Source organism: Gossypium hirsutum, chromosome A10, assembly GCF_007990345.1.
Source record: "Gossypium hirsutum isolate 1008001.06 chromosome A10, Gossypium_hirsutum_v2.1, whole genome shotgun sequence".
NCBI lineage: Eukaryota > Viridiplantae > Streptophyta > Magnoliopsida > Malvales > Malvaceae > Gossypium > Gossypium hirsutum.
The window spans coordinates 60,804,553-60,820,034 of NC_053433.1; the positions used below are offsets into that span (position 1 = coordinate 60,804,553).

A 15,482-nucleotide genomic window follows, 5' to 3' on the forward strand; every position below is an offset into this window, starting at 1 on the left:
AATTCAGATGATACAGTAGTTTGTTCAGTTTGATAGTTTGCAGGATGAGGATCCCAACACGCATTTGGCGAATTTTCTTGAATTTTGCGATACATTCAAAATCAATGGCATTTCTGATGATGCCATTCATCTTCGTTTATTTCCCTTTTCACTGAGAAACAAAGCTAAACAGTGGTTGAACTCGTTACCACGAGGATCTATCACTACTTGGGAACAAATGACCGAGAAATTTTTACTAAAATATTTTTTGCCGGCTAAAATGGCTAAATTGCGTAATGATATCTCTTCTTTTGTGCTGATGGATTTAGAAACACTTTATGATGCATGGTAGAGATACAAGGACTTACTGAGAAGGTGCCCTCACCATGGGTTATCACTTTGGCTACAAGTTCAAACGTTCTACAATGGTGTGAATCCCTCGACAAGACAAATGATTGACGCAGCTGCTGGCGGAACCATCAACAATAAAACACCAGAATATGCATATGAATTTATAGAGGAGATGTCACTGAATAACTATCAGTGGCAAGTTATGAGGACAAAGCCAACGAAAATAGCTGGCATCTATAACATCGATTCAGTCACCATGCTCTCTAATCAGGTAGAACTTCTAAATAAAAAGATTGATGGTTTACTTGGTTCTATGCAGGTATATCTAGTAATGAGGTGTGACTCAAGCGGAGAAGGTGTGCATACAGAATATCAATCCTTCAATCCCACAACCGAAGAGGAACAAGTCAATATATGGGTAATAATAACTTTAGATCTCAAAATAACCCATACAGTAATACTTATAATGCAGGTTGGAGAAACCACCCAAATTTTTCCTAGGAGGTCAAGGAAATCCAAAGCCACAAAATCCTCAGGGTTTTCAATAGCCACCTTATCAACAAGAGAAAAACCTAAACCTTGAAGAGATGCTTTCTAAATTCATCTCGGCGTCAGAAACCCGTTTCCAAAATATCGAGACAGCACTTAAGAATCAACAAGCATCGATCCAAGGACTTGAAACTCAGATAGGCCAGCTGTCCAAACTAATCTCTGAATGACCACAAGGTAGCCTACCATGTAATACTGAACCTAATCCGAGGGAAGACCTCAATGCAATTAGCACTCAAGATAAGGAAGGATTCATTGCACCTGAGCCAGAAATACAACAAGACAATGCGATGAACAAAGGACGAGAAGAGGTAAACAATAATGATCCCAAACAGGTAAGTACAACTCATGAACCTCGTGTGCCATATCCTAAAGCGATGACGAAAGACAGAACAGAAGAAAAATTCGGTAAGTTTGTCAAACTCTTAAAGAAATTACATATTAACTTACCCTTTATTGAAGTCTTTTCGCAAATGCCCAACTTAGCAAAATTCTTAAAGGAACTTCTAAGTAATAAAAGGAAATTGGATGCTACATCACATGTGGAACTCAATGCAGTCTGCTCAGCTATTCTAAAGAATGAGCTACCTAACAAATTGAAAGATCCAGGGAGTTTTACAATTCCTTGCTTAATTGGTAGTCTATCTGTGAATAATGTTTTAGCTGATCTAGGGGCAAGTATAAATGTTATGCCATATAAAATGTTTAAACGACTAGGTCTCAGTAAACCCAAACAGACTAGGATGAGCATACAATTGGCTGATAAAATAGTTAGATTTCCTAAGGGTATTATTAAAAACGTTCTCGTTAAAATTGATAAATTTATTTACCCAGTAGACTTCGTTGTCTTAGATATGGATAAGGATAACAAGGTACCTTTAATTTTAGGATGACTGTTTTTAGCAACTGCCAGAACCATTGTTAATGTAGGCATAGGAGAGCTAACACTTCGTACAGGTGACGACGCAATAACACTCCAAGCACGTGACTTAGTCAAAACCTCTAAGACTCAAGATAATGCTATAAAAACTGTCAATGATAAAACTAATATTCAATCATCCTTGTAGGAACTTCCTCAAACCAAGACAATAGAGACAGTGCGCTACTATCATGAAGAGAACAAAGAGGTCCATGAAGAACGAAGACTATGGATAGAGGAGCTAGACGAATGGCTAGGACACAAACCAAGAACACATGATAAACCGAAACTAAGCAAAAATAAGCCCGATACCTCTACTAATCAAATTCAGGTCGACGATATAGTCTTACTAGATGCCGTTGATCCTCACATTGTCACAACCACACCAAAAGAGGAAATACCTCTTACGGTACTTAGTATTTTTCCATTCGGTACAATGGAGGTAAGTCATCCCAAGTTCGGCACTTTTAAGGTAAACAACACCTGTTTAAAACCTTATTTTGAAATTGACAATAGGAATGAGGAGTATGAACTCCTCGAACCACCTTGATCATTCAACGAAGAGGTAAGTTGAGCTTAGACTATAAATAAGCGCTTCTCGGGAGGTAACCCGAGCACTAACATTATTAATTTCTTTAAATTCTGATATTTAACTCCTAACCTACTAATAAAAATCTTGAATATAGGTGTTTCCACAAAAACATGGCCAATCACACGGGCGTGCTTAAGGCCATGTGAAAATAGAGCAAAAGATTTCCCTAACACATGCTATGATAAAATGCCACGACCGTGAGACAGGGCCGTGGTCAAACCTGCTAAAACAACACGGGCGTGCGACACGCCCATGTGGAGGAATTGTGGATAGATCTGTTAAAACAGCACGGGCGTGTGACACAGCCGTGTCGAACATCCGTGGTCGAACCTGTCAAATTTACACGGGCGTGGGGGAAGCGAACGAAGCTAGACACTGTTGTGCGACACGGTCGTGTGAACCAACACGCCTGAGGCACACGAGCGTGTGTAAAATTTTAGACGCGCCAAAATAGGAAAAACGCGAAACACACGGGCTGAAATTGGGGCACATGGGCTTGTCTCATGGCCGTGTGTCCCAAAATCTATAAATAGGCTGCACTATTCATTGTCTTCTCCATTTAAAAACCCTAACCCTAGCCGTTGCAACTCCATACGACCCCCTACCATGCCCGTGCGCCGCCTCCAACTTCGTTTTTAAAGCTCAATCTCTCGCTCTTATCATTTGTTTACTCCTTTCACTTCTATTTTACTCATTATTCATGCTTATTATTACAATAATCTCCATTTCTCTTGAACTAGTTTTCATTTTTATTCATTACTTTATCATTTAGTTTGCATTTATAGGTTCTTTATTATACATTTCAAATTAAATCAAGTTATTAGACACACCTCATATCCATGACATTACTATGTTTATTTTCATGCTATTATCATGCTAATATCTATCATTTAAATTGCAGTCATAGATTAGTTACCATACAGTTTATGTTAAATTGAGACGAGGAAAACCTTATACCCATTATATTTCTATTCTCATTCTCATGATTATTGTGGTTGAGTTTGCTTCATGTTAGTAGTCTTGGCTAAAATAGTTTACTTCCCCTTTAAATATGTTTACCTATTATTATTCTTTATATTACAGGCCTTCAATGTCATCTTCAAGAGGAAAGAAAACCGACGTACTAGCCTCGAAGAAGAGGAAGGGAGCGTCATCCTCCGCGGGTCCAACCGCCAAAATTCGTCACCCTCTCCTTCAGTTTCCACGAGGGCCCCAAGAAGAGCTGTTCCAAATACTTCGGGCCTGACCTCTAGAAATAGGCCGCTGCATCGACTAGGCTATCGTAGAACAAGTCTAGATGGCTGATGCGATTCGGGCTCTCTTAACCACCGACCCGTGGGAGCTGTTCTTCGGGATTATCGAGCCGACATACCTCGAGCTCACGATGGAACTCTGCTCAACATTCCATCTCCAGACTGTAATGACAAGGTACGATGATCTCGGCACAGTCCAATTTCGCCTAGGTAGATTAAGCCACCAGCTAAGCGTTCCAGAGTCTGGTGCTGCACTAGGCCTATATACAGAGGAGTTTAGGGAGGAGAATAAACTACTTACTCTTAGTCGCCACATACATTTCTCTCCATCAAAGTGCTAGCACACTTTGGCCCCTATCACGGCCTCGTACAATCCTATCCACTCCAAGGCATCAGTTCTCCCACCATCACTGAGGTACTTACACGCTATTTTAGCTCACGCGATTACAGGGAGGCGAGAGAGCACGGGCATCGTCAACACCCATGACGTCTACTTCTTATGGTGCATGTCACAAAGGCACGTCATTGACCTTGCCTATTTCATAGCCCTCGCGATTCAGCACCAGACGAAGCGGCATCGGAAGGGGTCATCTCTATTGGCCCCTATGTGACTCGGCTGGCGTGACACTTTGGGCTCCTCAACACCGCGGCCCAAGAATCATCCCTCACCCTCATCGGCCAGATGTCTCCATAAGGCATCTCGAGCATGCTTAGCATGAGGATGATCGAGAGGCACCGAGGAACCTACCCTCCCCAGTATCGTCTTGCCCAATCTACCGAGGAGGAGGCCTATGAGGACATTCCTGAAAATGCCCCCCACAACACGAGGACCCACCGGCCCAGTCACCACCACCCTCTTGTCCAGTTCATATGGCAGCTTCATATGCTGACATCTCTGAGCGCCTCACCCGATTCGAGCATCAGTGTTTTCAACGATTTGACAACATTGATGCTACTGTACAACAGATTTGTCAGCACCTCCACATCTCATCGCCAGTCCCACCTCACGAACCATCCAGCGATGAAGATATTTAGAAATATTTATTTATTATTGTATGTTTTTAATTGAAACTATTTTTTTATTTTTTCTTTAGATTTTAGAATTTTATTTTTAATCATGAATCTCGGCTATTCCTTTTCAAGTACTTATTCTTCCTAATATCCCTAAAAAGTTCCTAATTTTATCACAGTTATATAGAGCTCTTAAGCTCATCATCACAGAGGAACTAAAACTCTACCGGAAAATGGTTCTCCACGACTGCCATGTCCTGCTCGACCACGACCATAGCTACCACTAGATATAATATTCTTTTTGCGCAGGACTTATGACCTAATTAACATCTACGATCGTTGGAGTAACCTCCTCTATTCTCAAACCGATCGCTCTTCAAAACTCTAAGTTCGAGGAATTCATCATACAGGAAGTTTCCCTTCTCTCCCTATCATATTTTTATTCTCTAACATCTATCTCTATACATTGAGGACAATGTACATCTTAAGTGTGGGGGGTATTCATTAATAATCACCTTGTTCTCATGAAAAACTCTCATTTCGTATTTAGGATAAATCTTAATTGATTTATGATTTTGATTGATATATCTTGAATTAAAACATAGGGATTTATGCATTGATTATTTAAACTTTAAACATTAGAGAATCAAGCATGATAAGTTCATATTTAAGAAATTAAAATTATAGGTTGTTTCCCCAAGTCTAGGTATTACTTTGAATTAGAATTCACGAGTCTAAACATCACAAAGCCATAATTTTTATGAGATTTTTGAGCCTTTTGAGCATTTATTCATCCTTTCATGCCCAGTTTTATTATTGCTTTGAGTGCGTCAGTATTGAACTGTCAATCTAGAACTTGCTTGTTATGCATGTCGAGACCACACCATTTGATTTGATATGTCAAAATGATTAAGGCACTTAGGATTAACCCACTCATGCCATGAAAAGCCTACCTCCACGATTAAGCCCTAGTAAACCCCTTGAGCCTAACAAGCCATTCCTTGTATTACCCTTAATATTAACCATTAACCCATTATTGTTGAAATCCCCCAAATTAATTTGATCCTTATTTTTGTCGAAAGTTGAGTTGGAAAAGTTACTTAGCTATGTTTTTCTTCTTTATTTAACTTGTTCTTAATTTAAAAAAAAAACACAACTATGTATGCATATCTGTAATTTCATATTTTGAGAGAAGCTCTATTGTACGCAAGTGAAGATTAACTCTTTTTCTAGTTAGGCAAGTTTTCAATTCAATCTCGATTCTAACCCTTTCTTTCAACTTGTGACCATACCCCCTAACCAAGCCTCATTACAACCTTCTAAAACTTTTTGATTGATGTATCATCTTAAAATTAAAGTGGTGGAGATTTGATTTTCATAAAAGCTTATGGTAATGACTTTCCATTATTGACTATTGAGTGCTTCCTTTATTGTCCTTAAAACACCTCGAGTGATTTGAATGAATCTTTAGTGAGGTTGTAAAACTCTGTGATATTCTGAATTAAAGGTAATTACTTAGATGAGGGAAGACACCTATATTTTCGGATAAAATGCTCAACTTGGAATGATTGAAACTTTTAAGTTCTTTTAGTTAAATTCTCAATGTATGATTACCTACGGATTAATTTGAGATATTATTGATAGAAATTATAAGTTGAAAAGGATTTATTTCGATTATGAGTTGAGAATTTTGCTTGAGGACAAGAAAGTGCTTAAGGGCGGGGGTATTTGATAAACCGTAAATTATACATATTTTTACCCCATGTTTAACACATTTTATAGATGATTTCTCATTAGAATTGGTGAATTTGATGCTCCTAATGCTTTAATTTCATTTTTTGTACTCAAGAGAGCACCTAGAGTCAAAAGGTGCCAAAAACGAGCCAAAAAGGGACACAACAGACCAAATCGAGAAGATGACACTACCTAAGCCTTGCCACACGTGCCCTTGTCTTTTGAGGGTGTCGACCAAGGCTTTCAAGATTCACACGGCCTGAGCATTGACCCACACGGCCTTGTGCAATTTAACGGATCGAACACGGTCTGGCAATCAAGTCATAAGGCAGTGTCACACGGCGTGTCCCTGCTGAGCCCAAGTTAAGTCCAATTCGGAAAAGGCCACTTTGGAGGGTTTCTAGGCATTCCAAAGCCTAGAAATACGCACTAGAGGAGGAGAAAAGGGAAACGTAGAAGAGGGGTAAGGAATTACCCCAAGAAAGCTGATTGATCCATCTCAGAAGTCGGATTCATCATCAAGACTGAAGATCTCTCCTCAATCTCCTTCAAGAGTTTTGGGTTTTCTTTATGTTTTGGGTTTTCTTTATTCTTCTGAGATGTTTTCTTATTTAGTTATGACCTAAACCTCCTAAATACCTAAGGGGAATGAAACCTAAGACGAATTTTGTTTTTATTTTCTGAATCATATGATAAATATTTAACTTGTTCTTAATTATGTGTTCTTAATTCTTACTTTGATATCCCAGGATACTGATTCAAGACACGCACTTATTCAGAGGAGGAATAGACCCTGTCTAAGAGTACATTTGCCATAATTAAGAGAAGTTGATTGCGCGCCTAGAAATAGGGTGACAAGATTTTTCCAGATTAGGGTGAAACCTAATAAGGGGATCCATAGATCGAGTTAATGCAACCCTAGAGTGTTAATTAGAGAAAAGTGTCGGTTATTCAATCTAGGGATTAGATGTTATTAGTCTTGAATAGGGATAATAACATAACTTAGGGATCTCTACAGAACAAGTTGAATGAATAAATCGTCTGATTCAGAGCCAGATTAACAAGTACAATCTAGATGGATTTTTCCTTAGGTATTGTCTCAAGTCAATTGATTTTCCCAAAAGCAATTCCCCAATTCTTTTCTCTGTGCGTTCTTAGTTTAAATAATTAGTTTAATAAACAAACCCTTTTATTCTTAGGCTAGATAATAAAAAGATAGTTATTACTAGTACTTTTGGTTCCCTTGGGTACGATATCCAGTTCTTGCCATTACTATACTATTGTTCGATAGGTGCGCTTGCCTTTTCGTCATGATAATAGTTAGTCTAGGTTTGATCTTCATTATAAATATTTATTACTTGTTACGAATCATGCTATCAATGATCCACACCTCAGACACGCCTCAATCCTCCTCCAACACTCCTCCTGGTGGTGTCTACCATAATCAACACACGGTTACTATCCAATAGCAGCAACAGGGGGCCAGTTCTAACTGACCCATCAGCTCTTGCCTTTTTCTTAGGCCCCTATACGAAACTAGAGGGCTCTGAATCCCTCTTGTTCCTACCTCTCTCTCTGTCGCGATTTTGGCACTCAGTGCACTTAACCTCCTCGGCGATCTTTGCCTTCTCAACTAGTGAAGAAAAATCATGTTCCCTCTGCAGAACTATCAGGACTCTCAAATTATCCCTGAGGCCATCCTCAAAGTGGGCACACCGTTCACACTTAGTCGCCACCGTACCTCGCGCATAGCAGCTCAGTCACAGGAATTCGGCCTCATACTTTGCAACAGATTGATCTCCCTGAGTAAGGTTCAAGAACTCCCTCCTTCGGGCATCCACGTAGCTTGCTCCCATATATTTCCCTTGGAAGGCAGTCTTAAAGAACTCCTAGGTCAGATGTTCGGGCTGAGTACCTTCCTTAACAGTAAACCATCACTAAAAAGCCTCATCACATAGCAGCAAGATTGCACCCTTTAATTCTTCTTGGGGATGTAATCCAGATCATCCATGATCCTTTTTGTAGCCTCAATCGAATACTCGGCCACATTATGGGTGACTCCAGTGACACCCCTGAAGAGCTTAGCTCTATTAGACCGGAGTCGTTTCGTAATTGACCTTTGGCCCCCAGATCCAATATTGGGCTCAAGACCCTCTCCAAAATCCTTAACATGGTTTGGGACAGTGTGTCATCCCCAGCCGCATGGTCTTGTCACCCAGTCTCAGTAACAGGTAACATCGGTGTTTTGCTAGTGTCCAAATTCGGCATGCTGCCCAGAGAAGAGAACTCAGCTCGAGCCCTTTACGGCCTCTACCTTAGCCTCTAGTACCCCATCCGTAGATACCTCGTGTGCTCATATCTAATCGAATTATCAGTATTTATAAATTTTATGAATTAGCTACAGTTCTATATTTACTAATAGATGTTTTATGTAAAACATTTTCGGTAATTCAGAGTTTGTTTTCGTATATCGCTGTTTCACTAAGTTTTCAATATACACGAACTAAAGTGTTTTGAATATAATATATTACCTATAGTAGTTTTAGAATATACCATCAATAACAGTTTTAGTTTAAAACAATTCACAGTTCAGAATACTTACAGGGTCGATGTAACGCCCCAAGTTTTTTAAACATTTCTCTGTGATTTATTGACACAACTATTATCTACTTCAGTGGTTAAGAGTTCTGGGTGTGTGTAAGAGGTCCCAAGTTCAAGCCTTGCATTTGGAAAATTTTGGATTCTTCCTGAGTTAAGCCTTAACTTTTAGTCAACAGGCTTATATTAAGTTACTTGTAATTTCACATCAGAATGGGTCTGCTAGTCTGAAGGTTAAGTAGTGTGTTCCTATACTAGAGGTCCTGTGATTGAATCTCTGCGTGAGCAAGGGAGTTTTATTTTGCTCAGCTCTGCGTTGGAGTTCCAGTGATTGTGGGATTTTGGGTAGTGGGTGGTTAGGATGGGAATTAGTGGGATTTGGGTAATCGATTTCTGAAAACTCTTTTCTGTAGAAACTGATGTCCACTTTCTATTCTCCTCTTTTCCAAAATTTTTCTCTTTTCTCTCTGATATTTCGTTCTCCTTCACTGATTGTCGAAATTTTGTTCTCCCCTCATCTTTTCATTATTTTGTTTTTTATTTTACGATCCCTTGTGCATCGTGACAGCATGCTTTCGCTAAGTTGGGTTTTGTTAAATCTTAACTTTGTTATGGTCAAGTGCTAATAAGGGTTTTCTTTGGTGTCTATGGGTTAATTGAAGGGCTGAACACTGTTCATTGACATTTTAAGAGTGTGGAATTCTCGTGTTTGCTCGAGGGTAAGGTTTTGTTGGAAAATGGTTGAATACATTCTTATAAGTTTCGTTAAAGTATTGTTGGTATCACTAAATTCGGGTTTGGATTATGGATTTTTAGGTTCTGGAGTGCTCGTGGTTGCTTTAGCATCATTTTGATACATGTGTGTACCCAGAAACATAGAAAACAAGAAACAACGAAAGCCAAAAATGTGACTGTCGATGCTACACGGCCGTGTGTAACACATGGGCTCGACTAATTAGGCCATGTGGGCCACACAAGCCTATGGGCCCACACGGGTGAATCACACGAACATGTGGGATTTTTGGGCCAGGCCGTGTGATCCACATAGCTAAGGCTTACTTGGGCCATATAGGTCACACGGGCATGTGGGCCCATTTTTCTAAAATGATCTGTAAGGTTGTACAGGTCACCTCGATTGTGAACCTACAGTAGGGTCGGTAAGTGCTACTTAGACCCCTTATTAAGTATTCTGACTGTCTGATTTCTGTATCGAGCATGAACTGCGATATCCAAACTGAATTTGTGATCAGATAAATTGCATATTAGCATGTCATTTTTGTGTTTTGTATTACATTGGGGTTGGGATAATGTTATTTGGATGAAGTATTCTGAAAGGCTATTAAGCCTGATATATGGCAGCTTAGCTGCGATTATCTAATTATGTGCTGCATTTTGAGACTGTATGGTGTGCAGGGATGGGTGGATCGATTTTATTCCCATATGGTGTGTAGGGTTGGACGGAGATGGTGTGTAAAGGCTGGTGGGTAGGATTCTGATATTCTATTCTGATCTGTATATCATATCTGAGATGGGCTAAAGCCCTAATTTATATTTCATTCTGTATTTGTGTACGCTAAGGCCCACACTGATTCTGTAATGGGCTGGGGCCCAAACTGTATAACATGATTGATTTCTGACATTATGCTAAGTGCACGTATTCTGTGGGGATTACACACTGAGTTTACAAAAACTCACTTTTTTCTGTTTGATCTATTTAGGTAATCCCCAGCATTAGACTGGTCAGAGTAGCAGAGGACTCGGCAGTGACCACCACATTTTCGTACTATGTTAATGCAATTTTTCTTAGTTATCTGTTTCCTCTTTTAATTTGGGTTTTTCTCTATAATTTCTAGGACTTTGGACTTTCTGGTTTTGATTCGGTTTCAGACTATTGATGTTTTTTACGAGCATGATCGAAACCCTTCTTTCACTAAAAACAAATGGTTTTTTCTTATAAACTAAGGTTTTCAAAATTAATTTCAAGCTTCCATAAAATGGTACGTTTTCCAAAGCTTTTGCAAAAAATAGATACGTTTTAATCATAATAAAAGATGATTAACTGGAATGATTTTTACTCCTCAAGTATGATTTCAAAAGCACTATCATGTGACATCACTAGATTTGACCATTACATCCAGGCCGGGTTTGGGGCATTACATTTATTGGTATCAGAGTCAGGTTTCAAAACTCGGCTGTGGATTTAGGTTTTAAACTTGGTTTTAAGGAAATGATTTGAAATATTTTTGATTAAGTATGTGGTACACTGAGTCTCCAGCACTGATCCTGTAAGGTTTCAAAACCTTTGTTTAAAATTGTTTGACAATATGATTAGAATATACTGAAAACACTCTAGGTAGTGTAGACTGAAAATTGTAGAGAGACTACTACTTACGATAACCGACTCTGAATAGTCTGATACTGTACTACATAAAATATCTATTAATAATTATTGGAACTGCAACTAATGCATAAAACTATTAATACAGATAAACTCTAAAATCTACAATGAGCGCACGAGCTATCCACGGATAGGGCACTAGAGGCCGTGGTAGAGTTCGTAAGAGGGCTCAAGCTGAGTCCTCATCTTGATATAAGCGAGACACCAGTTTCACCGACTACAGAGACTGGGTCTCATGATTCCACGGTCAGGGATGAAGTATTGTCCCAAGCTATCTCAGGATTTTGGAGAGGGTCACTGGGTTCAATACTGGTTCTGAGGGCCGAGGGTCGGTTACTGAATGACTCTGGTCCAATGGGGCTGAGTTATTCAAGGGTGTTCCTGGAGCCACCTCTAACATGGCTGAGTACTAGATAGAGGCCATGGAGAGAATTATGGACAACCTAGATTTTACTGCTGAGTAGAAGCTTAAGGGGGCTATTCTCTGCTCCGCGACGAAGCATATCAGCGGTGGCTGACGGTTAAAAAGGCCACTCTGCCCAACTGATTGACCTAGGATTATTTTAAGACTACGTTCTAGGGTAAGTATGTGGGAGCCAACTACATTGATGCTAGGAGGCGTGAGTTCCTTAATTTCACTTAGGGAGACAGTTCAATGGCTGAGTATGAGGACTGAGACTGAGTCGTTATGTTCAAGGCATAGTGGCAACTGAACATGAGAGATGTGTCTATTTTGAGGACGGTCTTAGAGATAACCTGAGGGTGCTGATAGCTCTGTAGAGGGAGCGTGAGTTTGCTATTTTGGTTGAGAAGGCCAAGATTACTGAGGATGTTAAGTGCGTGAAGCACCAGAACAGAGATCGTGAGAGGGGTAAGAACAAGATGGATTCAGAGCCCTTGAGTTTTTGGTTAAGGCCTAAGAAAAAGGCCAGATCTGATTGGCCAATGAGAGTTGGACCTCCTATTACACCTACTGGGGTGGCGCTATGTGGGCACTATAGTAGACGCCATCCTGCCGAGTGTTGGAGGACTACTGGGGCATTGCTGAGATGTCAGTCCATTGAGCACCGTGTTCGAGATTGTCCATTGAGAACTGATCAGATGCAAGCACTGGTTACTTGGACTACACAGCTGTCAAGGGTAGTTCGGCAACCACTTAGGGGTCGAGGTTAGGCCAGGGGTGGTAACAGCATCGGCCGAGGATAGAGAGCACCAGGCAGAGGTGATGAACCGACTGAGGGGAGGCAGCTTGCTCTAGTTTATGTTGTGCGTTACCGTGAGAACTGAGATGCTCTGGACATTATCACAGGTATGTTCTTAATTTTTAATGTACCTTATCTTTCACTAATAGACATAAGCTCTACACACTTTTATGTAGCTAGCACCGTGTCTGAAACTTTTGGGATTTCTGTTGAAGATACTTCTAGTGAGGTGACTATTATGAGTCCTTTGGGGCAATCCATTCGAGCTAGTAAATTATATAGAGACCTTCCATTAGAGGTTCAAGGGACAGTATTTCTAGCTAATCTGATGGAGCTTCTATTTGGGAAGTTTGATTTGATATTGGGGATGGATTGGTTGGTAAAGCACCGAGTAAGCCTAGATTGTGCGACAAAAAAGGTTGTGTTGAGAACTAAGGAGGATATTGAGGTAGTTGTGATTGGGAAACGATGTGACTATTTGACTAATGTGTTTTTTGCGTTGACGGAAAAAAGGTTAGTGAGGAAAAGGTGTCAGGCATACTTGGCCTACGTCAATATTTCTGATTCTAGGGACTCTTCAGTTAAGGACATTAGAACAATGATGAATTTTCCAGATGTTTTTCCTGAGAAGTTACCAGGGTTACCTCTAAGTTGTGAGGTGGAGTTTGGGATTGAGTTTTTCCTGGCACAGCTGTGGTGTCTATTGTCACTCACTGAATGGTACCGGCAGAGTTGGCAGAACTTAAGGCTTAGATTTAGGAGCTGTTAGACCGTAGGTTCATTCATCCCAGTGTATCCTCATGGGAATCACCTATTATATTTGTATAGAAGAAAGATGGAATGATGAGGATGTACATCGATTACCGGTAGCTGAACAAGCTAATGATAAAGAATAAGTACCCACTTTCGAGAATAGATAATTTATTCGATTAGTTTAGAGGGGCTTCTGTGTTTTCTAAGATTGATCTACGTTTGGGTTATCATCAGTCAAGAGTAAAGGAGGCTAACGTGCTTAAGACGATATTTAGAACTGGTTATGGACATTACGAGTTCCTAGCTATGCCCTTTGGTTTGACTAGTGCACTAGCAGCATTTATGGATTTGATGAACCGAGTGTTCCAACCCTATTTAGACCAATTCATGGTAGTATTCATCGAAGACATCTTAGTATATTCTAAGATAAAGGATGAGCAAGATGAGCATCTCAGTGTTGTTCTACAGATTCTTCGTGAGAAACAGTTGTATGCGAAGTTTAGCAAGTGTGAGTTCTGGCTTCTAGAAGTGACATTTCTAGGGCATATAGTTTCTGCTGAGGGGATATGAGTCAATCCTCATAAGATTGAGGCTGTATTGAGTTGGAAATAGCTAAAGAATGTGTCTGAGATCTACAGCTTTCTAGGGCTGGCAGGATATTATCGACATTTTGTAGAAGGGTTCTTTTTTATCGCAGCTTCGATGACTAAGCTACTGTGTAAGGGAGTTCCTTTCGTTTGGACTAATGCACAGCAGGAGAGCTTTGATAAGCTCAAGACAGTTTTAACTCAGGCTCCTATTCTGATATAGCCTGAGCCTGGTAAAGACTTTGTAGTTTACAGTGATGCGTCGCATGTGGGTTTGGGTTGTATTCTAATGCAAGATGGAAAGGTAGTTGCTTATGCATCTCAACAGCTCAAGACTCATGAGGCTAATTACCCGACGCACGATTTAGAATTGGCAGTTGTTGTCTTTGCTTTGAAGATTTGGAGGCACTACTTGTACGGTGAGTAGTGTACCAACTACACTGATCACCAAAGCCTTAAGTATCTCCTCACTTAGAAGGAGTTAAATATTAGGCAGCGTAGATGAGTTGAACTACTTAAAGATTATGATTGTTCTATCGAGTACCATCCTGGCAAGGCCAATGTGGTGGTAGATGCGTTAAGCCATAGGGCTATGACAGATCTGAGAGCAATGTTTGCTCGACTGAGTCTTTTTGACTATGGGAGTTTATTGGCAGAACTTCAGGTTAGACGGACATGGATTGATCGGATCAGAGATAAGCAAGTGGGGGCTAAGTCTCTTGAATTGTGTTTTCGTCAGGCTAAGAGTGGTACTACTATAGATTTTAGTATTAATAAGGATGGGGTATTGTGTTTTCGCGATCAGATTTGTGTATCGAATTATGAGGATTTGAGACTGTCGATTCTGAGGGAGGCGCACAATAGCCCTTATGCTATGCGTCCTGGCAGAAATAAAATGTACCAAGATCTACGAGAATTATACTGGTGGCCAGGGTTGAAGCCTGAGGTTACTAACTTTGTTGTTCACTGTTTGACATGTCAGCAGGTTAAGGCTAAGCATCAGTTACCTTTGGGGTTGTTGTAGCAGGTTAAGATTCCGTTATGGAAATAGGAGCGAGAACGATGGACTTCATTCGTAGGTTACCTTTAACACCCACTAAGAAGGATTCTGTCTGGGTCATCGTTGATCGATTAAACAAGTCTGCTAACTTCATTCCAATCAAGACAGACTTTTCTCTGCAAAAGTTAGCTAAACTCTACATTTCTGAAATAGTGAGGCTACATGGGGTACCTGTCCCGATCATCTCTAATAGGGATCCTCGTTTCACATCTCAGTTCTGGAAGAAGCTTCATAAGGCTCTGGGTTCAAGATTAGACTTCAGTACTGCTTTCCATCCTCAGACAGATGGTCAGTCGGAGAGGGTGATTCAGATAATGGAGGACATGTTAAGGAGCTGTGTTATTGATTTCTGAGGTAGTTGGAAGGAGTACTTGCCATTAGTAGACTTCGCTTACAATAACAGTTACCAGTCTAGTATACAGATGGCACCTTACGAGGCACTGTATGGTCGTAAGTGTCGCTCTCCCTTATGCTGGACTAAGTTAGGTGAGCGACG

At 40.3% G+C, this 15,482-nt stretch overlaps 1 non-coding gene across 1 annotated transcript; it reads right to left on the reverse strand.

Annotated features, from left to right (window-relative positions):
* Nucleotides 1-265: 265 nt before the first annotated feature.
* LOC121209163 (small nucleolar RNA R71) lies at nucleotides 266-372 on the reverse strand. Its single transcript, XR_005904280.1, has one exon. It is a non-coding gene; the product is annotated as a small nucleolar RNA R71 (small nucleolar RNA).
* Nucleotides 373-15,482: the final 15,110 nt, after the last annotated feature.